Genomic DNA, 14,931 nt, shown 5'->3' on the forward strand with positions numbered 1-14,931 from the left:
GTATAGAACGCTTTTAGTTGTCGCATTTTATTTCATGCGCCAATAAACGATTGAGTAAAATAGTAAACGTACAGAGTGGGAACTAAAGTCCTATCGCGGTTAAGATGTTAGGAATAACAACAGCTCTGGCGCAGTGGTGCCTAATTATTTACCCATTCTTTATGTTTGCTATATTAAGAAATCTTGCCCCTTTAATTTACATATTTCTAAAGCTATCAGTTGCTTCGAACCTTTTAAAAAATATTGCGACTACGACTGCGACTTTAGCGAGACTTGACTTGGCAGCCGCGCCATAACGGCAGCCAAGATGGCAGGAGGTGGATGCGGCGTGCTGTAGTGGTCATCGTATAAATTTCCCGAGCGTCTTTCTTTGAGGCGAGGTTGAGACGGGTAAAGCGCAACTACGTGGAGTGCTTCAAGCAAGGGGTTTATAACGGGCAGGAGTTGGCGTCCGTTTTCTCCATGCATGGAGCCAAGTATACCGGGAGTAGGCCTGGCCGTAAAATGTCTGCTTATTCACTCGGCTATTGAGACAATCCCTTTGCTATGTATTTTTTTGGAAAGTTCCCCATCTTTTATTGGACTCCCGGGAAATTTACTTCACGATTAGCAAACTCGGTTAACGGACGCCGCCATGAAAGTATGAGGCAAACACTCGCATTTCTATGGTGTATTGCCATGGCAACGTGGTTGTACGCCCCGGAATTTCAAGGCGGCGTCCACTGAACCGGTGTCGAACAGGCGACATTTGGAGCCCAACACTTGCCTGACCAATAGGAAGTGGGCGTGTAGCGGACGCTCTCGACACCGCTCCGGGAGCGTCGTCTAGAGCGAGTCGTCATAGTGCGGCTTTGGAAAGCGAGCGTGTCAGACGTCGTACGCACGTACACTGTTAGCGAAAATGTAATATTTCGCCTGTTTACACCCCATTTTCACTCGTTAGCATATTCTTACACGCTCTGCTAGTGATAAATCGTCAAAAAATTACTTGGGGTAGTAAAAATTGGTGTTTCGGTTTCGGTTTACACGACTAAGCGTGTAAGCAACACTGAAAACACCCCAGCCCAACACCCCAAAACCACAGTGCCCAAAACGTCGAGCGCCATGTTGCTTCTGCCTTGAAGCGGTACGGTGGACGTAGCAGCCGAAGGTGAGTTTTTGATTTTTTTTATCAAGTTTGTATAGAATGTAGCACGTCTCAGATTTTTATTACATGCCATTCAAGAACGTTAGATTTGCTTTGAGCAAGCCGGCTCAGGCGTTAAGCCCGATTCACACAACCGGCGTTTAGCCACCCCGTCGATTGGAAACGACTCGACTGCTCGCCGGTTCTTTTGCGCGAGCTTTCGCTCGGGCGCTGTGGACCCTATGAACTGTGGTGCTCAAAGCTAGCACAATTAGGCACGGCTAGCGTCCCGGTAGAAGCTGCAGAGAGCGGAAACCGAAGACACACTCGCATAAGAGTGGCGAAGCCGCGATCCTGCGCTGATCGTTGTCTCGCCGCTCTCTCCGGCAATATCGACGCTTCGCTGCTGGGTGTCTCGTATTTCGACGTTTTAGAGAAACTTGGCAAGCGCGAGGAGTCTCTATATCGTTTTCTCCGTCGCCTGCGTGGAGGAAACACGGTGGCGATAGAAACATATGCTCATGCAGTCAGTCAACTTGGACAATCCCCCTGTTCCCTCAATCCTATCGCATTCTTTGACTGCGTTTGTGACAACAACGTTTCTCCAGTGTGAAAGCTTTCAGTCACAACGGGCTACAAACTGGGTTGTGCATTGCATGTAGCCCTGAGGGAATTCTTCGCCGGAGACACCAGCACATTAGTTTCATTGGTAAGGTGACCGGCCACTAACGTGTTTGGCAAATGAAGCGATCACGGGTAAGTAGAAATGCAAACAATGTTGAATGAATATTAAGGTGGTTGTATCCAGAGCCTGCCAGTTGAAATCAACCTTTAACGATATAGTCTGCGGTAACTTCTTTTTGCACTTAGGATTGCAATTTTAAACACAAAGCCACTTTACATAGCTGTCGAAAATCGTGTAAACAACAGCAGTCATCGTCCCCGGTTCGGATGAGCGAAGCCTTAGCTTGATGAAAAGAATGGCGGTCTATACTTCTTGGTTATTTCAATCACAACCTCGCACAGCTGAACAGACAAACAAATCAAGGAAATATATCCTGCGCTGGCTTGCAAATCACAGCACACAAGCAGGGTACATAGCAGAGCAGAAAACACTGGCAATGAGCACACGGAGGCATGCAGCTTCCTTTCTTTTTCCCTCGGCGAATGAATGGTTTGCTGCAGCATTCCGTAAGCACGTCGACATTCAAAAGTTGAGCCTGATCTGTCTTGCAGTGCCTTGCGGGACGGCAAGTATCGCCCACCATTCCACAAGGCACTGCAGGACTCGCAAATGTGTGAACAGTGCTTTGCAATAAAGGCCATGATCGGGCAGCAGGTGCCCATCTAAAGACATTTAATATTGATTGGCATTGAACTAACCTTTGGGCTTCATCACGTAGCAAGCATGGGTGAGGTATAATTCAAGAACATTTAATGTTCGACGAGTTTAATACGTTGTGGTGCTTTCCCATCTGTTTCGGTGTCACAGAGTGGGGTTCAAATTAATAAAAATAATTCAATGATCCACTCTGAGGATAAACGAGAAATTACAGGAAAAGAACAAGCGAGCTAAGTTCGACCATTGACTAGCGCTAGGTCCACGCCTGGTGTATAATGAGTAGAGAAAGATGATGGCACAGGGGGGATAAGCAAACAAAAGATTAGATTTAATAAATTGAAAAACTAAGCTGTACACGGCAATAGAGCACTCAACACAAACCACACTCCAGCTCAAAGCTATGGGGCCCTGCGAGCCAGAAACTAATACTAAAAAGACTCGACGCTCATAAAACCGGAATAAGCCAACAAAACAGTGACGAAAACCCGACACTAACAACGAGAGCAAACCGAGATGGAGCTCGAACGTTACCACTACACACATGGGATAATCCCCCAAAACAGTCGCGACAGAAAGTAGCACTGTGTAAAAATCTTCCCAACATTCAACAATTCATACTTTAGAGCCAGAGAATGCAGTAGACAAGTCCTAGAAAACCAGGCTTAGCTTTCCGGTAGGTGCTGAGTCCAGAGCAGTCCGTAGTCTGGAGTTGTCGGCCGAAGAACGGCGTCTCGGAGTCCAGCGGTCCAATTAGAGGCTTGATGAGGTCGACACCGCGTACCAGACAGCCACACACGCTTCAGCACAACAAACTCAAAGACTTGCCCGACAGGCAGGGCAGAAGCCAAAAATTACACGTTCCAAGACTCATCTGCAGGGAGTAACCGCGTTGAGCAGCGACCCGGCTAGCTCTGGGGTTGGACTACCTTCTTTGTTCCCGAACCCCCTTTTATAGGCTCGTCTACCGACCAACCTCCCATTTCCCCGCCTTTCGGGTCAGTCAACTTTCAAGAAAAACAAAGCTACACAGCAACGACCCAAAAGGCAAAACCTATTACATTTTTCAGACAACCAAACATATGTGCCCATCCATTCCCCCGTACGAGTCTAAAAACATCAATTATCGCCGATACATAGAACACGACAGGCGGCAGACTGAGCAAAGCCGCCGCCTTCAAAAAGCGCGCTAGCCAGCGTAAACATCTTTGTATCCCGGCGGCGCCCCTGCATGTCAAATCGGCACCATACGCGAGCCAGCATACGCACCCCTCCGTCCGCGAGGTCAAAGCCACAAACTGTGACCTGGGATGATCTACGTCGCCCGTTAACAAAAACCCATTCCGCAAACGAGCAAATTCGTTGGGGACTTAGAAAGGAACTACGACGGGACGAACTGAGATTAAAAGTGGCACCACACTCCCCCTTTTTGACCGTACCAACACTTAAAGTGGTCCAAAAAAAAGATCATAAAAGTATTTAAAAAAATGAAGAGAAGCCTGAATTTGTGACACCCGGTTTCTCCATCCTGTGTTTTTTTTTTGTGCTTTTTCTATTACGAAGCGAGACATTATTCCAGCCGTAGGCACCAGATGTAATTCCCGTCTGCGATCATAAGATTATAGGATCCTAACTGCCGGCAGCTAAGTGTCAATTACATCCGGCTTGTACATACAGTGCAACATCTTTTGCTATTCAGCCGATTATCACTTTACAGCCTGGTTATCTGTTTTTGTAAACGACAGTAGTGCTACATGTTAAACGGCTCTAAAGCGATAGAGCAAACTCACATCTCATTATCTTTTAGCTGAATAAACTGTTTGTTTGGTTATGCTTGTTATCCAATTTTTGTTTTAATTTCATTTTCTCATATAAACACCTTACATTATAGAAAAAAAATATTTTTATAGTACGGAGGTGTCCATATTAAGAAGACATGACTGTATCATATTTGAAACTAGTTTGCCACAGCCAGTGTTATAATATGTATTGATTTTTTATGCAGTGCCTGCCTTTCCTTGCCCCTTGTGAGGACGACTGAGAAAGCGACTTTGCGCCACAACGACGAATGGCAAGTGTCCCAAGTGTCGTCACCTATAGTGGTCATGTGCTATGTGTTCGCAGCATTGTAGGCCGACCGTGGAGCACTTTCAAAAGGGAACTTTCGCCATGTGCACAGTATGGCCGTGTACAATACGGGGCACGTACAGTCAGAAGAATTTTGAGAGGGAACATGCGGGCGCGTGTCACTTGGTACAGGCAAAGCAGCCTAGCAAGTGTCATGCTTGTGCACTGAGGGGCCCTGGTTTGAAGAGCCGAGGCAGAAGTTTCAGCAGCGGTGTCACCGCCCTGGCGGCTTGTCGCCGAAGCAGAGACGGGGTTAGCTAGCTTTGCTCGTGGCTGGCTTTGTGTAGTGTGTGTAGACCGGGAACGTAGACTTATGAACTTCGGCAACAAGAATACTACACGGCTTTGGTGTTTTGGTACGAGCAACAAACGTGACACTATCTGCTACGACTAGCTACGACCACCCACCGCAGCGGTGAAGGCATCAAAGAAGCAGAACCTGTGTATTACGCCGTTGCCGTAACCCAACAGTGCTCATTTGTCATGGAGGGCTTTCCGCCCAGAGACTTTGCTCGTCACTGAGTGTTATTTCCCGTGTTTCTCTTTGTGTGCGCAGTGGCTGGACGGGCCTCATACAGCAGTTCTTCAGGCTCAAAGGTGACTAAAAGTTGAGGGTGAATGGACTTGCAGCAATCCCCTCGGTTGGTGCGTGTGACAGAACCTTTGTACGGCATCATCGGGAGGATGCTGTTGTAACTTAGCAAGTTGTCCAATTGAATGTTCATTATGCTAATATTTAAAAAAGCTTGTTTAAAAGGATGCTGGACCAAAATTTGGATTTCATAAAATAAGGCCGCGGAAGCTTTGAATGGGAGCTCTACAAACTCCGAAACATCACTCATACATTAATATCTCAAACGGATGGTCGTATTCTTGGAAAGGAAAGCGCACAATCAAACAAGAAATGTGACATCATACTTCTCCTGGTACACTTTAGAATGAGGGGAAGCGGCCTCGCTTCTCTCATTCCCGCTTCGGTTCACCTGCTTAAGGGGATGAAGCCTAGAGGAGAGGGAATGTGAATCGTACATCACATGTCTCGTCGGCCTTGTTGAATCCCACATGTTTCCAAAAATACGGCCATCCGTTAGAAATAATGCTCTATGTGTGATGTTTTGGGGGTTTTGCAGCGTCCCGCCTACCGCCCCAGTATTGTTTTGCAAGCTTCGAATTTCGGTTAAGCATACCTTTTCATATGAATAATTGTGTCATCAGAATGTTAGAACATGTTAGTTCTACACAGCTACTCAAACATTTTCGAGTGGTCTCACCTGCCAGATTCAAAAGGGGGGGGGGGGGGGGGGGGGCAGCATGTACATGTTTTTATGTCTACAGCACAAATAGTTTCTATCATGCACTCTAAATAGCTGTCAATCGACAGACTGGGTAAAAGAGTGAGCACAAACAAGTCCAACTACCAACAATGCTGTCCATGGCGAATCTTGGACACCATGTCTTACGTTATTTGGCCTCAGCGGTCTTTCTATATTTCTTTTCATTGTTGCCGGTAGAGCAGCTACCGATAGGGGGGGTTGCGAGGACGTCAACTTTGAAATGCAGTTTCTTCACATAATTTTTGCACTTTGGGAAGTTTCTACACATATACCTTGAAGTCGCTATTGTACGGATGAAACAACTTTGTAAGAGTGTCTATGAAAACTTTGGCAGGGTTCTCTTTAACGTGCCTGACTTACAACAAGGCTGTCCAACTTGAGAGATTTCACTGGTGGGAAGCTTATTTTCATATAAGAATGGTGCACTTCTTCACAGCGCTGTATGTATCCAACAGAAACTCCAGATTTGTTCAATAAAAGTAGCATTTGCTAATATTGTGTTTTCTGTGTATCTGATGCACTAGGTTGTATTTGTTTTGAACGCTTGCTACGTTTAGGCTATAAAATATAGTCTAAATTTTATGCCGACAAGCTTATTGAAAAAGAAGTGTTCGGTCTGAATAAAAGATTCCAAAAATTACACTAAAATAAATTGCTACTTGGGGTAGCAAAAATGGTGTTTTACAGTCAACTCTCATTATTTCAAACTCCAGGGCCCGTTTGCTCGAAGCGATAACCGCGGCTGAAGTTAGCCACAGTACCTAGGAGAGGGATTTTCAAATCACGTGACTGGCTCGGTAGGGATGCGGGGAAGCGTGGTGGTGTCCCGGTGAGTGAGCGCCCCACGCTTTGGAACTAATATGTCGTTGTAGCTGCAATACCGGGCTCGTTAGTCAGCAACGAATGGTGCAGGAGGCTTTCGCTTTGCCTTACCTCACTTCATCACAAAGCATGAGCAAGGCTCTTGCCGCATTTTTTACATAGTCTTTCGACTCTGGCCATTCCTAAGCCTAAATGAATGTGGTAATTGTCGGCTTAGCAACATCTTTGGAAAGCGGATTGTCTTGACTCTATCGGTCGGGTATTCATTGCACACAAAAGCAAACAGCATCCCTATAGACCTTTTTCTAAATTACCCAAGCATCGAGAAGAACGCTGGAAGTATAATTCTGCGGTCCGCGCGCACTGGCCTTCCTCTTATAAAATATTCAAAGTAAATAATCATAATAAATATTTGACCAACGCACGTGCAAGACAAAATTTGTTTTAGACTTTTTGCTTTAGAACAGTTACTACTTCAGACGCCAGCACGTGCAACGCGTGTAACTACACTTGTAGCATGCACCTCGGTGCTTGGGAAATTTAGAGAAAGGTCTAATATGGTCTATTGGGACGCTGTCTGCTTTTGTGTGCTATTAATTCCCGGCCGATTGAGTCAAGGCAATCCACTTTCCGAAGACATTGCCATGCTAACATTTATCGCGTTCATTTAGGCTTAGGAATGGCCAGAATCGAAAGACTATCTGAAAAATGCGGCCAGGTCATATGCTCATGCTTTGCGATTTAAATGAGGTAAGGCAAAGCGAAAGCCTCTGGCACCATTCATTGCTGACTAACGCGCCCAATATTGCAGCTACAACGACATATTAGTTTCAAAGCGAGCGGCGCTCACTCACCGGGGCACCGCCATGTTTCCCTGCATTCCTGCCGAGCCAGTCACGTGATTTCAAAATCCCTCTCCTAGGTACTGCGGTTAACTTTAGCCGCGGTTAGCGCTTGAGCAAACGGGCCCTGGAAGCCACACACTTTAGTTTGAAATATCAGAAGATTGAATTATCAAAATTCATCTAAATATTGTCACGAATAAAAACATACTTATTTATTAAACTTAAAATCAGTGTGTAATGCGCCGAACTTGTGCTGAGAAACATAAATTAACAAAGACTTTTGATGGTGTCGAAAGGACAACTGCCTCAAGCAGAAAAGCGAAGGTACTTTTGTAAGCGCGTGAATATCTAGAAGTTTCTGAGCTCGAACAAAAAAAATTTGGAGTCGTCTCGTCATTCCAGTCACGCAAACAAAAGAAAGAAGGACATGCGCTGGCGGGGTCAGCGGCATGTGAGTCGATCACACTGCTGACTCGGCTATTTGCACGTGGCATTACTCCCCTCCTGCTAAAAGACTCATCGTCTATACAACACAAAATTAAATTAACAGCTTAAACAAGACTAGGTCAAAATACAGAGTCTCGTAAATAGCAGATTTTCACAGTCCTACCGAACATACCTAGTTCAGTTGAGTCGGAAGATGTGAATCGCCTACGGGTCGCAGAGGGCAGCGTGACAATGTTGATGTGCCATTGGCCAACGACTTACAACTTAGGTCTCGTGTAGCGAATAACCTTGAGGTCGAAGCACCACTTTAACAGTTCCTTGCTGCGACGATGAATTGGTGTTTAGATTCACAGTGGGTAGCCAGGCTGAAATTGGGCGTCGTGGTGACAAAGATTGTAGCAGTCATCGTCAGGAAGTTGTGGCTTGCATCAAAATGCGACCAAGCTGGCAAACTTCCTCCGTTCGTTGAGTGACATACCAGGCGTCGTCGTCCTGTTCGTCTTCGTGACAGATACCACACTTGCCGTAGGTATCGTCATCGGGTTCATCATCAAGGTCGCCGTAAAGTTTGTAGTCGTGATTGTCGTTAAAGGGCAACTCCGGACCATACTTTCAATTTTGGGATTATGACTGTTTTTAGTGCAGTCAGCGTCCCTGAATTGCAAGGTGTAATTTTTTCCTCGTTATTGTGCGTAGTTTTAAAGATATGGACGCCTCAAAGTTTTGTTTGGGGCACGGCCAACAAAACCGAAACTAGCCGCTCGAGGCCCTGGCAGCACTAGAAATCAGCCGCTATGTGAACGTGACGTCAGGATCGTTCTCGTTCAACGAGTATGCAGGTTGATCAGCAGCTACTTCTGTTGCGCTAGCCGTCTGAAGGTAGGAGGTAAGCAGATTTTATTTTAATTCTGTATATGTGGTAGTTATCCAGCACATGTAGGAAGAGTTAGTGCGTATACCCAAAAGCTAGTGACTGGAAAACCCGTAAACTCGTACAGTGCCATACTCGGCGGCCGCTGCCGCCGTGCGTGTGCCATGCCGTACTTGTCGCTAGTATACCCAAAAGGTAGCGACTGGAAAACGAGTGAACTCGTTCAGTACCGTACTCAGCGGCTGTCGCCGCGAGTGCAGTCTTCCGTACTCTGTCGCTAGGCCTAAATTGTCATCGGGGCTCCGTGGATGGAGCGGCGTTGCTCTACGACGTGCTGCCAGTGAAGTACAGTACTGGGGGCCCTCTCGCTTTCGCGCTGCGGGTCAGTAACAGACACGAAGCTTTGAGGCTTTTCGGCACGGGCGGCTGCGTTAGGGCTGTACATGTCTGTTTTTGCATTCTTTTTTTCTTGGGCGCGTAAAAGCCAAAGTCCACTAGTCGAACAGCGTTTACCCACACCTTCTTCAATATCTGGTACGTTGGATGCTTGTGAAAAAGCGCCTCCGGGTTGTGCAGCGGGTTGTTTGAGCAGCCCACAGCACTACAAGTTCTACTCGGCATCCTTCGAGGAACAGCTGGGCAGTCTTGGGCGCTACGAGTTGCTCGCTAAAACCAGTCTTTTGAGTCCTCACAAGCAAATAAACAAAAGGCTATACCGAAGCTACACGGGCTACATATCAAAGCACTGGCTAAACATGACAATCACAAGTCCAAGTAGCGGTGGTAGCGGCTCAAAGAAGCGCACTCCGCGTAACGCTTGGAGGAAAAAAAAACGATACTGACGTCACGGCCCAATGTTGCTTTAGTGATCGGCAACCCGCTAGCCGACCGCTAAGGTGCAGCGGCTCGCGGCGGGTCACATTTTTATTATCGGCATTAGTTGAGAATGCGGCATCCCACGAACGTAATATTTTGGCTGGGGTCGTATTTTGTGTCACTACAGCGATACCAGTAATTTCTTTAATTTCGAATTTTGGCCGGAGTTGCCCTTTAAAGTCATCGTCCGGATTGTCCTTGGATAACTGTCAAAGCCGTAGTCGGGATCGTCTTCCATGAAATTGTTTGAGTCTTCGCCTGGGTCATCATCAGTGTCGTCATCAGTCTCGTCACCACGGTTGAAGACTGCTTGTCATCGAGGCCGTTGTCAGGTTGGTTGTTGACATTGTAGCCGGGTTTGGTCTTTGGAGTTGTCGTCCGTTTCATCATCAGCGTAGAAGTCGTCATGATGTTTTCGTCTAAGTGTGGTAGCCAGGGGCTTTGTCAAGTTCATTGTCCGGGTCGCTTCCGAGGCCATAGTTGAGGTCGTCGTTGATGTCACAGTTGGAGTCGTCCTCGGATGATTTCAAGGACGTCGCCTTCACGATCGTCGTCTTCAGAGTTATCGTGTTCACAGATGGTACGCTTTATGGGCATAGACTGCGTTACCCTGCACATCCACCAATATGTCATGAACAAAAACAAACTTGATTAATAAAACTTCAGATCAATGTTAAATGCAGCGAACTTGTGCCGAGAAACATAAAGTAACAAAGACCGCACATACTTTGACAGCGACAAAAGGACGACTGACTCGAGCAGCCATGCGAAGCTCTTTTTGTAAGCCCGTAGGTATCTAGAAGGTTCCGAGCTCGAACAAACAAGATTCTCGAGTCATCTCAAACATTCTAGGCGTGCAAACAAACAAAAGATTCCCCATTCCACCCAACTCCATTGCAGAGAATCGGAATTTTCTAATACTAATTCCATTCCTTTGAACTCCTGGAAAGGAAAAACTGGGCCCATCCCCACTCCTGGAATGGCTGAACTGCTGCATTCCATTCCTCTCAATCCCTCCCAATTGTGAAAATGGCACTTGACAGCTAGTACTAAGTTACCGGAAAATGACGTCGGCGTAAAGCTGGCGTTATGAAATGCGTAGACAACTGCAAAATTCAAAACCCTACCTGCAATCATTGATTTTACTAAGTTGAGCTTTGGTCGCACATAGCACTAGTGGCAATTGGTATGGGGGCACTGCAGATATTGATCGCACCACCAGGTGTAAAAGCCTCATAACAGAGAGGAAAACTAAGTCGCCCATCTTTTCCACAAAAAAACCGTATATGTCCTCCACTTTTACGAGATATATAATAAGTGAGGAGTCACGTGTATTAACGAAGTGCGGGCGGTGTGACATTGTCCCTGCCTGGTGGCCTGCAACTGGTGCTGTAATCACACATGGTCCCAACAGCCTTATGGTTGCATCTTGCAGCACCAGGAAGGACACTTTAACTGTGTTCCAAATCTTACCCAAATAGATCCGCGTTACTCCGGTGGGTCGTGTCACGTGACAACACAGATTGAAAAGTGCTGGGCACGGGTAGTTTTTGGAACGCTGAGGTACAAAACACGAGTAAATTGCCCTTGTCAGCCTACAACTCTACAGTTTCGGTTGCTTCACTGGGGTTGCCACTTTTATCCTCGAAGGAACATAAGCAGTCGGATAACCAAACCGTCAGTTACCTAAGTGCAATAATGCCGTTTCGAAAGCCCCTTTGACGGCATCTAAGCAGCTCGCATTAGAACAAAGCCTATTCCATTCCTACTCTATTCTGGGCAAAATGTAACTACTAATTTCATTCCCATTCCATTCCAGTGCTCCCACCGTTTTATTTGCATTCGATTCCAGGGTTGTGGAAGTGCGGAATCGTTCCAACTCTGGAGTGGCAGCTCCTCAACACTGGTGATAGTCACCAAGGCACCCAGTTCAGTGTGAATGCTGTCCTCACAGCTTATCCAAAGCTGTTATTACTGTAACAAACTCCAGTACGACGAAGTAGTTGAATTCGGAAGCCTGTTGTGCAGATTTGTACCTTGCATTGTTTCCGGTATTTTTTATTTCTTTTGTATTTTATAATGGACAACAACCGTTGTAATCTCGGTATTGTTGCCAAACCTGAAGGTTTTATCATCGGTGCACTTTTAAATAAATACATATATGCCACAGCCGCAGCTCAGCGATGAGCACTTAGGTGTTTCGGAAGTATTCATTTTGATTGCGCGATAATGTTTGTCTTCTGTTAGGATTAAAAAAACCAAAACAATATTCAACATGATGGATAATTTTGGACACCCGCGGCATGTGTGATCTGAGCATTTGTTCTTTTCATCTGAAGTGTGTCTCTTGCTTACTACCTATAGAGTATACGATGTTGTGGACGGAAAAGATGCTGCGACCTACTCCGAGCAATAAAAACATTCTGGTTATTCTCATGTCGTTGAGCTCGTGGCGACGAGTATGAGTAGCACTGTCATCTGTGGCGATGCCAAGGCTGAACCGATAGACTGCCGCAGAGCTATCGCCCTCAGCTCTGCACTGTGAGGAATGGCACGATTTTGATGAAGTGATTACGGCTCCAGAGAGGTGTCGTTGCTGTCAACATGTACCGCAAGCAGGATGACATACTAGAGAGCAGGAAAGAGAGCGTTTGGAAGCCGTGCATGGTAGTTGACTCCGAGGTCAGGAAATGAGGCAGGAGACGGGGGAAATCGACCCTGTCGTGCTTTCAGTCCGGCTCGATCAGTTTGGAGTGTACAGCCTCGGACTGAAAGGGGGATGCCGGCCGACTGCGGGGCCGATGCAACATCTCCTAAGATGAGGAACCGAACTGAGAGCGAATGCCTGGCATGGCAACGATGAGGAGACCCTGGTCGGCTAGCAACATGCCTTGTGAACAGTGTGAAGATGGCGATGAATATTCACTTGCCAAGCCGGTGGGGCAAGCAAGGTGGTCGCAGCCCATTGCTGGGAGATGCCGGTGCTAGATGCGACAGAGCAGAGGTGGTTGCGGAGGCGCTGCAGATGTGGAGGCTGAGAAAGTTGAATATGTGCCTACTGCATTTTCGTCCGAAAAGGCAGAGCCATTGCCGTGCCCTTGGCCACGAAGAACATTCCCCTGGATAGCAGGTGCTCAGAGTCAATCATCATGTCCAGGTCACCAATCTGTAGCACTTTCGATCTTGAGGACGGAAGAGACGGTGCAACAGACTCTGAGTTTAACTGTGAAAACATTCTCTTTATTCTCGTACCGTCAAGCTCTTTCCGACGAGTAGCTTGCTTTTATACACTGCAGTCATTAGCATTATAGTTGATCTAAGTATTTTGCAACACTATTAATACGGCAGATTGGGCGAGTTGGTACGGCATAATTATGAACCAGCGCACAGGTAGACCAGTTACTCAAAATCCAAATACACAAAAATATACACTCGCACAGCGCTGATGTGATTTTTTTTGTGTTTGGATTTTGGGTAACTGTCTACCTGTGCGCTGGTTCGTAATATTGCAACACTGCCGTCTTTAGGCGGTGTGGAGGTTGAACCGATGGACCGCCAGAGGCCCATATCTGTATCTGTTTCATATACTGAATGCCTTTTTGCACGGCTCTGTGTTTACTTTTGTCTTCCAGATTTTTACTGCTCACTTGTCTTTTTAATTTTATTTAGAGGATATTACTGGCCATTGAAGGCCCAAGTAGGAGTGGGGTACAACATATGCATTCACACACCTACAACAACAAACAAATAACACGACATTAAGAGGTTTACAACAACTAACCAGCAAATATACAGGATATATATATTTAAAAGGGGGGGGGGGGGGGGGGCGGCACAGCATGCATCAAGCAGCATGTAATTCAATCATTTGTAATAATAGACGTGAAATTTAAAACTCATATTTAAGATTGAAGATTATCAAACAAATGTGAATTTAATTAAGCTATACATTTTATATAGACTGTTACTTTTTATACAATTTTGTCCTGATTTGTCAGGATACAATCTGCAAGTATGCATAAAGTAACTGGAAAGTTGAACGAAGCAAATTAGAGATTGCAAAACCTACTTCTCAATAGATATTTTTTTCCCAAAGTATTTACGTGATAGTGCAGCTGAAATAAGGCTCCTTTTTCAATTTGTTTTATTTGAAACACCTTAAAAGTACATTGTTTTCTATGATTTTATTTTATTATTATGCTTGGAAAATTAAGTTATCGATTGTGTTCAGTTTATTCTAAACTATTTATATGAAATTCCAGAGTGCTTTTGTGCATAACAGTGGCTACATAAGGTTTTTATAATATCTGATAAAACAAACTGACTAGTTTCTCTTTAGTGACCGTTTCGCCAAGGTGACAGCAGAAGAAGTAACGGATCCCTACGTCAAACTGCAGGAATTTGAGATATATGTTTTCTTAGCGAATGCACGCCACTGTTGTGACATATTTGAATATCCTTATCGCTTGCTTGGGCTCAGCGGGTAATGCAGGTCGGCACTAGCGTGAGTATAAAGGCTGAAATGCATAAAGCGATTTAGCGAGCGACGGCGACAGCGACGAGTCAGCGACGTATTACGAAGATTTCTTACTATCGCTCGTCGCGTCACTCGGTTTTTGGATTTCTAGAAAACATCGTTCCACTTTCATGGGGCTTGCGTCGTCGCGCGAGTGACCGAGCGTCAGCGAAGCGGGTCGCCGTCGCTTTTCTCGTCGCTCGCAAAATCATTTACATTCGGTTTATACTTCACGCTGTCAATAATATCGACTCGAGCGCGCATAATTTCATTTCCACGGGAGCGCGTGTAAATCAAACCCTAAACCAAGACGGGGGCTGCAGCCAGCAGCTTTGAGAGCGTCATACAATGGATTATAGTTTGACAGAAGCAAGCACACACTTCGCTAGCGCATTCCAGCCTTGAGCGCTCGAACTTCCAAAAACGAAACCATATTTTGCTACATTTTGGCTAGCTCGAAACATTTTTTTAAAAGTATAGGGTGTCTTTTAGCTATAATCTAGACTAAGTGAAATGTGTACCTTCCCAAATTATATTTACGTCGCCGTACTATATAAGTAATAATTGTGTAATTTCGTTACGTTCATATAAAATACGGGGGGTGTCACCGGACCTTCGTCTGAAACAA

Source organism: Ixodes scapularis, unplaced genomic scaffold, assembly GCF_016920785.2.
Source record: "Ixodes scapularis isolate PalLabHiFi unplaced genomic scaffold, ASM1692078v2 PGA_scaffold1__304_contigs__length_218370807, whole genome shotgun sequence".
Classification (NCBI taxonomy): domain Eukaryota; kingdom Metazoa; phylum Arthropoda; class Arachnida; order Ixodida; family Ixodidae; genus Ixodes; species Ixodes scapularis.